Genomic DNA, 10,207 nt, shown 5'->3' on the forward strand with positions numbered 1-10,207 from the left:
TCGTGTATTAGGCTCCCCAGAGCCAAGACCTCTTAATGTCGAAGCAGTGTGAAATAATGTTGACAGAGAACAGAATGAAATGCAACCAACATCCAAATAAGAGCTTTGAATGTCCTTCAAAAAACCTGGTTAACTATTCATGAAGACTACTAATAGAAACGACAAGAAAGCTTGGCTAAGAGAGTTCAGACTGTGCTGAGGAATAAAGGTGGTCATTTGACTTTCAAGTTTGTTAGAATTGTTCCGCCTCTGTTTTTCCCCTTGAAATGAAATACTCTACATGTTTCGATAAATTGCTGCATTCTCATTTTTCTAGGAAGATATAAAGACTTGAAGGGTAGCTCAAGACTTTTGCACAACACTTTACTCAATTGTAAAATGAAAAAAGGGTTTTCCACACTACAGTCAGTTTAATGGAAATATGCAAAAAAACAACATGTTCTACACACTTTAGCATACATCATTATTACTGTACACTGACATTATAGCTTATATAGCTTATTTTTAAAGAAGCCAGAGTCCAGAAAGATTTAAACCCGGGTCCTTCTTACTGTAAGACAACAGTGCTAGCCACCGCTTCAAAAATTGGGTCATTTTACACAGGATCACAGCTGGTTTGGAGATGGGTTATCTGTGGTTTCTTTCATTGGTCTTTAATTTCACAGATCTTTATAATAATAATAATAATAATGGATTGCATTTATATAGCGCTTTTCGAGACCCTCAAAGCACTTTTTACAATGCCACTATTCATTCACTCTCACATTCACACACTGGTGGAGGCAGCTACAGTTGTAGCCACAGCTGCCCTGGGGCAGGCTGACAGAGGCGAGGCTGCCATATCGTGCCATCGGCCCCTCTGGCCATCACCACTAGGCGGTAGGTGAAGTGTCTTGCCCAAGGACACAACGACCGAGACTGTCCAAGCCAGGGCTCGAACCGGCAACCTTCCAAGACGAACTGCCGACTCTTGAGCCACGATCGCCCCGTCGACCGCTCTTTAGTGAGTTTTAGGACCATCTCATTTGTGTGGTCCTCTTCTTTGTGTTGGTTTAACGTCCAAATTTCAGCCTCTGTGTTAAGTAACAACTCTGCCCTCTGTGGGTGTGCTTTAGTATGTGATTTGAATGACGAGGAAACTCTTGTGGGCCACTGCTGTTTGTGTCTTTTCCTATTTTATAGTGTAAAATGATATATAGTACTCATAATAACAATAATCATATATTTCACAATATTGATAAGCTTTTATTTTGTTTGTTTGTTTTTATAAAGTAAATCAAATCTATAATATAATAGTGAATATGTAAAGACATACTGGTGACTCAGCGGTGCATTAATAGTTGTTTCACAGAAGGTGAACAGCAGTAAAAAAGTGCTCCAGTAATTCATGTGTGCCTTTGAGCACATTAATACTCAGCCCACTCCACTCCCTTGCAGGAACCCGCTGATCATTAGCGTGTGATTGAGCCTCTCATTGAAATTTGATGACAGAAAGAAGTAAATGTGCGAGCATAACACAGACACAGCATATTCTTGATGTGACTGTACAGTATGTGTAGGTTATGAATGAAAGCCCTGTGATTAGTGATGGGCTGAGGAGTTTCAAACGGCTCCTGCAGTCATTCATATTCTGAGGAAAGAGCTGGGAAGTGAAAATAAAGGGAAAAAGTGAGTGTTTTATTCATGAACAGAAGGGAAGTTGAAAGCAGTGCAAAGCCAAAAGAAACTCTTTCAGGCTTTTTTGGAAGAGGGTGTGAAATATCATATTGGAACATTTTACTAATGCAAGTGTGCTGGGATACACGATGAGTTTTCCAGCTGTTCATATGGGATTTTCCTTGTTCTTTTTTAAAAAGTGTTGTTGTTTTCTTCTCCTCTTTTATTTGTTTGTTTGTTTGTTGATACCAGTCTCTGTCACTGCCTGCTCGACTGGACACGTGGAAGCTTGTCCTCTTCTTTTAAAGCAATGAAAGTGTTTTACAGCTTGCAGACATGTTAACAGTATAATCACATACACCATAATTAGCTACAGCTGCTGCTACTGCAAATGTGTGTGCACAGTGCTGTCCACCCAGATTATAGCCTACACCCGCCGTGGTCCCACCCGCGATTGGCCGGATACCATCAATTTTTTATAGTTATGATTGTGCAGTGAATCTTGATTTATTTCAGTGAGGCGGTTTAACACAGGGGAGATAGATAAAATGATAAATACCTGGGAGATGATATCTGAGAGGCAGTCAAGTATGAAAACATTTTTATAAATGATGATCTTTAAAGAAATGTGAAAACAAGCGTGTGCTGTTTCTGGGGGACAACTAGTGAAATGAAACGTGAATCACTATCTCGTACACTAAAATGTACAGAAAGGTATTTATGCACTCACTTTCATGTTCACAATTATAGAGAAGCCTTCTTTAAATTCTAATTTAATTTAAATTCATCCCAAAACTGGATGGTAATTTGGAATAAAAAAGTGTGCTGTTGACAAAAATTGCTTTCCCAAAAGCTTATGTTGGACGTCCTCTTCATTGCAAAGCTGTACCACCTTAACTTTAAATCAAGGGCCATAATTCAGCTGATTTTTATGCAAAAAATAACACACACATTGGCCACTTTATTATGGTACCTTGCTAATACTGGGTTGGACCCCCTTTTACCTTCAGACCTGCCTTATTTCGCTTACCTTCAGTAAGGTGGTGGAAAAATTTCCTTGTCCAATCTTGGGTGAGCCCGTACAAATTAAAGCCACAGTTTCCTGTTCCTTTATGGTCTTCTGCTGCTGTAGCTCATCTGCTTAAAAGTTTTACATGTTGTGGATTTAGAGATGCTCTTCTGCATGCTTTGGCATCATCTGCGTTATTCTTGGCTTCCTATTTGCTCAAAGCAGTCTGGACATTTTCATTTAATCTCTAATATTAACTGCCCCTCACTGGATATTTTTCCTTTACTTGATCATTCTCTGTAAACCCCAGAAATGGCTTTGTGGAAAAATCCCAGTAGATCAGCGTTTTCTGAAATAGTCAGACCAGCCAGTCTGGCACCAGCAACTGTGACACATTCAAAGTCACTTAAATCACCTTTATTCCCCATTCTGATGCTCAATTTGAACTTCAGTGGGTCATCTTGACTCTGTCTCCAAGCCTAAAAGCACTGAGTTTTCTGTTATGTGATTGGCCAATTAGTTATTTGTGTGAAAAAGCAAACAACCAAGTGTAACTAGCTGAGTAGGCACCGTCGATTAACCCCTCCTGGTTTTCCTCTCATTGGTAGTTAAATCAGTAGGAAAGCTTGTCAATTTGCAAACAACATGAGGTCAATGAACACATGTGGAAAAATGGAGATGGCGTGAGCGCTGGTAGGGTGAATACCACCATGCTTTCCTGCTACCAGAAAAGAAGAATTAGCCATGTGAAACACAGAGGAGGTAAGAACACATTTTTACTGTTGTAGAAAGTGAGAGAGAAAGTTTTGATCTCTTGGTTAGTCAGCGGCCACATGTGACTGTGAGTCTGGCTGTACCGCCACTGTTTACTGGAATCAGGAGATGTTTTTTACTTACTCATTCATTATTTTGCAGACTCACCTGTTGACTCACATACAGATTCACGCACATTTAAAGTCTATCGCACACAAGATGTTTTTCCCCACTCATACTGCACATAAGAAATTAGAAATCAGCACATTTGACATGTGCGACCTGTGCAAAGCTTGACAAATATCATAAATCGGTTTATTAAACTGAATATCATCACTTCCCTGGCAAAATGTTCATTATTTTCATTATGTACAGCACTTTGGTTCAACCCGTGTTGTTTTTAAATGTGCTCATAAATAAATTTGATTCATGATTTGAAAATACTGAATTAGTTTTAACTTTTTGTATACCTGATATGTCCTCATGGTGGCACCAAATCCCAAACCTAACCAAGTTTAATGTTTCCAGTAAAGAATGCGCCACGTTGTTAAAATCACTGACAGGTTACTTGTAGATTATTGATCATCTCATCAACATTGAATGTTCTTGGCTTGGGGGGAAACGATCCAATCCACTGACCTGCTTAATATCAAGCAGGTTTTCATCTTGTTGCTGATCTCTACAAATACACAAAAAAAACAGACATCATATAAAAACTTCTGCAAGCTTCCTTTGCTCTCATTACGCTCTTTAAAAACTCCTCAAGTCCTCTTTGATATCATCTCTTCTAAGAGATATGATGAGACCACATGATAATAACCATGGCAGCTTTTATGTTTATTTAATGATCTAAAACCTGCTTGAAATCATCTGCTGACTCCATGTAGTCTCCTCTGCTTATTGCAAACAGGGCCCGTAATGAACACGCCAGTCACCACCAAGCCCTGAGCAAATGGCACTGATGTATTTTCTCTAAGAGACCACAGAAGCCTTGATTGCTTTGTTCATCAGCTAATGAGAAACGCTGCTAATAGACTGATGTTCTCTTTGAAGTGTTTACATTGTAGATAGACACCCCACCCTCTTCTTAAACAAAGAGGGTTTGACCTCACAGGGGTTATTTAACACCCAAGCTGAATGCTCTCCATTAAAAGATACTTGATTAATGTGTTTCCTGTGAAGCAGGCACACGTGCTCACAAACGTCCATTTCTTGTATGCTTTTTGAGATCATGTGAGTTTAATATTTTGATTAACGCCAAAGCGTAGCAGGATAGACCAATCTTCAATTGGAGCTTCTGTCCATTCAAGGGTCAGTTAGAAAAGAATTATGCAATGTTTTAATTCACTATGAATCAATCAATCTATAAATAAATAGAATTAAAAGAAGAAGGTGGTGTTTTTGGATGTTTTTCTAGCATTATTGTTTAGGAGCCAGTTTAAAATTCCTTTATCTAGACAACTACTTGAGCTGGCCTTCAATTTCTTTAGGTTTAATATCTGTTACCACAACCCTGAACTGTACAAGCAGAAGAAAATGGATGGATTTCATGATTAAATTAATAAATGTCGCTTGCACATTCACAAAAATGATAATAATACATTCAAGACCACTTTGCATGGAGTTGCAGAGTTGAAATGGGGTCAACACATGATGTAGGCATGTCAACTGAGCTACCTCAGTGACAACCTGAGCAAAGGTATTCAGAGAGGAACGCTCCGAAATGTGAGTGAATGCTCTGCAAAAGAAAGTGGACCTTGAGTTAAAAAGCCTACAACATAAAGAAGAACATGATGATTTAGATGTCAAAGAAAATTATTTATTCACAAAAAAAGACCAAATAAATGTAAAATACGTAAAAATGTAGAGGGAGAAAATTAGTAGACAAACAGAAAACATGTTTATGGGCAGCTGACATCTTTACACAGGTGCCCATGGTCTGTAATGGGAGACCTCAGAACACACAGACCAAACATAGACACACAATGGCACGTAACTTTAGGTTATCCATGTCAAGAGGCTGTCCTTGAGCCTTCAAGCGTTTGACCCCTACTTAAACTAGCCTACGGGTAACTCTCATTAATTGGCACAAACAGCTATTACCATAGCAACAACAGTCTAGACTCTCCTTTTTTTAGCTGTAATGTTTTACCTTTGAACCTCAACTGACAGTCTGATAATGCTTCTCACCACCACTGATTCATCACTGATAAGCATTGATGTAGATGCATGTTGAACACAGTATTAAACTCTCCCACTGAAGAATTAGTAATTCCTTGTGAGGCTTTTGCAATGCTGGAAGCATTCAGTGTTCCCCCTGTATGCCAGACATGTTATTAATGCTTCCTAAGTTTATTTTGCTTTTGAAACCAGCTACCTGCACTTGGCAGAGCACACCATAGCTTGTTAAAAACCACACAAATGTACAATGTACACTCGCATAATAGACACAGATGTGGTCAAATGAGAAGGCTGTGGCCAAAAGCATTTGCCTTAGTTGCCAAGACTGGTGTTTTACAGCTGTATTTGTTCCTGAAGCTCCAGGTTTATAGTGCACTCCACGCTACATCTAAACAGCGCCAGAGTATAAAGGGGGCTAGCGCATACCCCCTCACCTCAACCATGCCACACACACACACACAGGAGTATGAGGCCTGCCCATACACACTTAGCACGAAACAGCCCACATCAGAGCAAACACACTAATCCAGCCAGGAAACTGTGGATCCATAGATCTAATCACAAAAGTGGAGAAAAATGCAAATAAAATAAAATAAAGAGTTATCTCCTAAACATTTACAACATCTGGTTTTAATCACTTTTTAATATGAGCAATGATTCTTTACCTTAACGTTATTTATAGACCTTTAGGGATATTTCTCTCTAAAAACATTTGCCCAGTGGTACTTGGATTAGTGAGCTCATCGCCGAATTGCTTACAACCTTTCATAGACAGGATTTTAAATTCAAAGTATAACTACATTTCATCTCATTATAAATAAAGTTTTGATATGCTATTACAATTGCACAACACTATAAACCGCAGTTAGTTTGGTTCGCAGAGAAGAGCCGAGCAGCCACCTGGTGGGGCTGTGGGAGAGGGGAAGTGGACGGCAATCAAACAAGCAACCACAGAAACACCAAGCATTCATGGGTTTAAGAAGCATTCATATCCAGCCAACCACCACACAATGAAAGGAATAACACTTTTTTTTTCCATAGACATTCCACGCTGTTGTCTTCCAAAATGTGTTTTTAATGTTGGTCTTCTATTATGAAGCTGTAATAAAATGTTAGAATTACTTTTCCTCTCTCATTTGTGACATAAATTGATAGGGCCATATGAATTCAGTAGATTGAATGAGTTAAATGTGGCTTTGAGGCTTCAGAAATTGTATGTATGTAAGCCCAGGATGAGTTAAAACTGCTACACCGTTCAATTCGGTGAATTATATACTTTTGTACACAGTTCCAGCCAGTCTGTTTGGCCTCAGCCTTGTACACCATTTAAACCTTATGGAAGTGTCAGGAAGATTGCACTGTGCATTGACTCCAGTCTGGCTTGGTATGGATCTTTCTATTATACTGGTCAGCTGTCAAACCAAACAGAAGAAGGAGAGGCAGAATTTAGGGCAGATGAGCAGCGGAAAAGATAGGATACTTGGGTTTGAGAGCTGAAGTCCTGTGTGAGTCCCTCTGCAGGACTAGGCATCACAACAAAAAAGATATTCTAAATACTTCACTGACATCTGAAGCAGTTCTCACTGTAAATCCTAAAGTTGAATAATTAAAAAGGTAGAAATCCTTATTTGCCAAATGATTGATTGGAAGCAGAACCAAAAGTCAGCATTTACCACTGTAGAGGTAGTTGAAATATGCCTCTATCAGCCACAACAATAAACTCACTCCATGGATGCATAATAGGCTATGGTTAAAAGGCGGGGTCATTGCCTTGGGCTGTTTGTACTGTAGTTTTTTCATCATAGCAGGATGTATTGTTCTGCTGAAGGAGACTGCTGACATGAAGGAGTGCCCTTGTGATGAAGGGGTATGCTTGGTATGCAACAATGCTTTTAGGTGGGTTGTATTTTTTAAAGTAACATCTACATGAATCACAGGACCCAGATTTTGCAAGCAGAATGCTGCATTAGAAGAAACTTATCAGTGCTATTCTTTATCCTTCCATAACCCCAACCAGTCGCGGCAGATGGCCAACCCTCACTGAGCCTGGTTCTGCTGGAGGTTTCTTCCTGTTAAAATGGAGTTTTTCCTTCCCAGTGTCACCAAAGCGCCTGCTTGTAGGACGTTGACTGATTGTTGGAATTTTCTGTGTCTTCTTTGTATTATTGCAGGGTCTTTACCTTACAATGTGAAGCATCTTGAGGCAATTGGTGTTGTGATTTGGCACTATATAAATAAAGTTGAATTGAAGTGAATTTATTAGCATATTAGCACAATGACTTCATACTAACTTGCAAGTACAGTGGTGGAGGCGTGATAATTAGGGCTTTAGGGCTAAAATTGAGTATGCATGCAGTAGGACAATGACCCCAAGCACACCAGCAAATCTATATCTGAGAGGCTGAAAGAGAAAAGAATCAAGGTGTTGATTCACCCAATTGAAATGCTGTGGCAGGACCTTAAAAGAACTGTGCCTAAAAATAATACAAACCTCAAAGAACTGAAGCAAATGTGGATCACTGCTATTCTTTTCACCAGGCATTGCTTATAATGGCTTGTCTGATCCATGTATACTCATTCTTTGAAAACATTTAATGTCATATCCAAATTTATGTCAAACGACCCACTGACAGGCCCAGTGTGATTGCAGGCATTACAACTCTTAACAAGCCAGAGATGCAGCTGCACAGATACGCATACACATAAATAAAGACAAGGAATTCTACTTTTTCTTCAGAACGACAGAATGAACCACATAATATGTGCAGCTAAATCTTCAAAAATTTATTAGCTGTTTAGAAAAGCCGCACCGAAGAAAAAGCAAGAAACCACAGAACAGAAGACTCTGTAATGTGTAAGACCCCATCTTTCGCGCCAGAATATAACATCTTACCCTCTCCTCACCTCCCTTACCCCGTTGTACCCCCCAGCCGTAACATAAGAGCAGTAATCCAGATGTGCTAGACATGGAGGTGGAGAAAGAGCCTATCCAGCCCCCCAGAGATTTCCAGGTCTGTTTGGTCCTCAGGTGCCAGGCTCTGCTGACAGAAACCTGGCAGACAACAGATTGCTATCACTGGTCATGCTCAGTGGCAGCTAGTGTAAATGATTTAGAGGCTGATTCTGCCTTTTCCCCCCTGCTATAATATATAACATATCTTGCACTATGCAACTTTGCACCATCACTTTACTGCATTGGACTGAGCATTGCAATCACACCATAAAAATACACAGTCAACATATTCAGTTTAAATGAACTGAAATCGATTGTGATGATGAAAGTAGCTGCTTGCAGTCTGCCTGCATAAAACATTGTTCCACAGTGTGATGACGCAAAGATATTATCTACAAATATTTCTAAGGTCCAAGCACTGATTTTGTTTCAAAATTTTATTAAAGTTGAAAAATATATTCGCCTAAGCTTCTGATGAGTGCATTAAAATGTAAACTGGTTTCACGGGACTATTAATACGGAGTATATCCCAGTTTGATGTCAACAAAATGGAAATTCCATTGAGATGTTTACTTTAATAATGGTATTTTTCCATGTGTGCTGGGCCATATCTGTTAGATTTCGTGCAATCAGTCACCGGACAGAATTGGTAGATCCCTCCAGGGTCACCTCCCCCCCAAAAGCACACAGAGAAAGATGGATGCTTTCAGTCCTTTTAAGCCATTAAGAAGGTGAGTAAACATCCCCTCGAAACCCTTTAAAATGACAAAACCATCTCCCTCCTCTGCAAAAAAAGCAAATAATCTTTCCTGTGCTCACCTTGTTTTCCTCGTCTTTTGTCTATTCCTATTCTTTCTTCTATCATCACAGTGTTTTGCTTCCTTCCAATAAGATGGAAGGAAGCAAAAGCTAACTGTTGACTGGGTGACTGTTTAATAGAATGAAAATAGATAAATTGACACAGGGTGCTGTGTGTTTTAAAGTCATCCATTTCAAACAATCAACAGTGAACCTGCTGTGAACCTTCCAGACACAATGAAAGCCACAGAAGTTCAACTGGAAGTGAATTGCTCAAGGGGGTTAATTTATACAGCTTTACAAGGATCTTGGTTTGCAGGGGGTTGCAGCCACCCAAAACAGCCACTTCCTAAGCTTGTCTAGTATGGGTAAGGCTGCTCATCAAAATGAACTTACCCTTCAAATCTGTTGAAATAAGGCCAACAAAGGGCATACTCAAAAAACCTGCCCTTGCAATCCTGAGATCCTGCACATCCAAAATGCCCTCTGTCACTACTGTCTTGAAAAAAACAGTTTTCATTCATGTGCAAAACTAGGCATACACTTACTGCTTCCATGGGAATTAAGAGGGTAAGTAGCAGCCAAGTGCTGCCCATCAAATAGACTTGATTAGCTGATCATCAGCAAGTGTGACCATGTAGTTTGCTGGTCTGAGCATTGAGGTGTGTTGACACAGTGCTGTAATCTGGAAACCCAAAAGGTCAAACTGCAATGTTCAGAGCTCAAATGAAAACAAAACAGAAAACTACATTTCAGACCCAATCCAGTCTTTAAGTGATGCTGTGATGAATCCTGCTTCCGGGCCCAAACTACTCTCTGTTTATCAGGGTTGTTGGGTTTTTCACATGTTTTAATCC

Source organism: Pundamilia nyererei, unplaced genomic scaffold, assembly GCF_000239375.1.
Source record: "Pundamilia nyererei isolate P.nyererei 1_Seehausen unplaced genomic scaffold, PunNye1.0 scaffold00180, whole genome shotgun sequence".
Lineage (NCBI taxonomy): Eukaryota > Metazoa > Chordata > Actinopteri > Cichliformes > Cichlidae > Pundamilia > Pundamilia nyererei.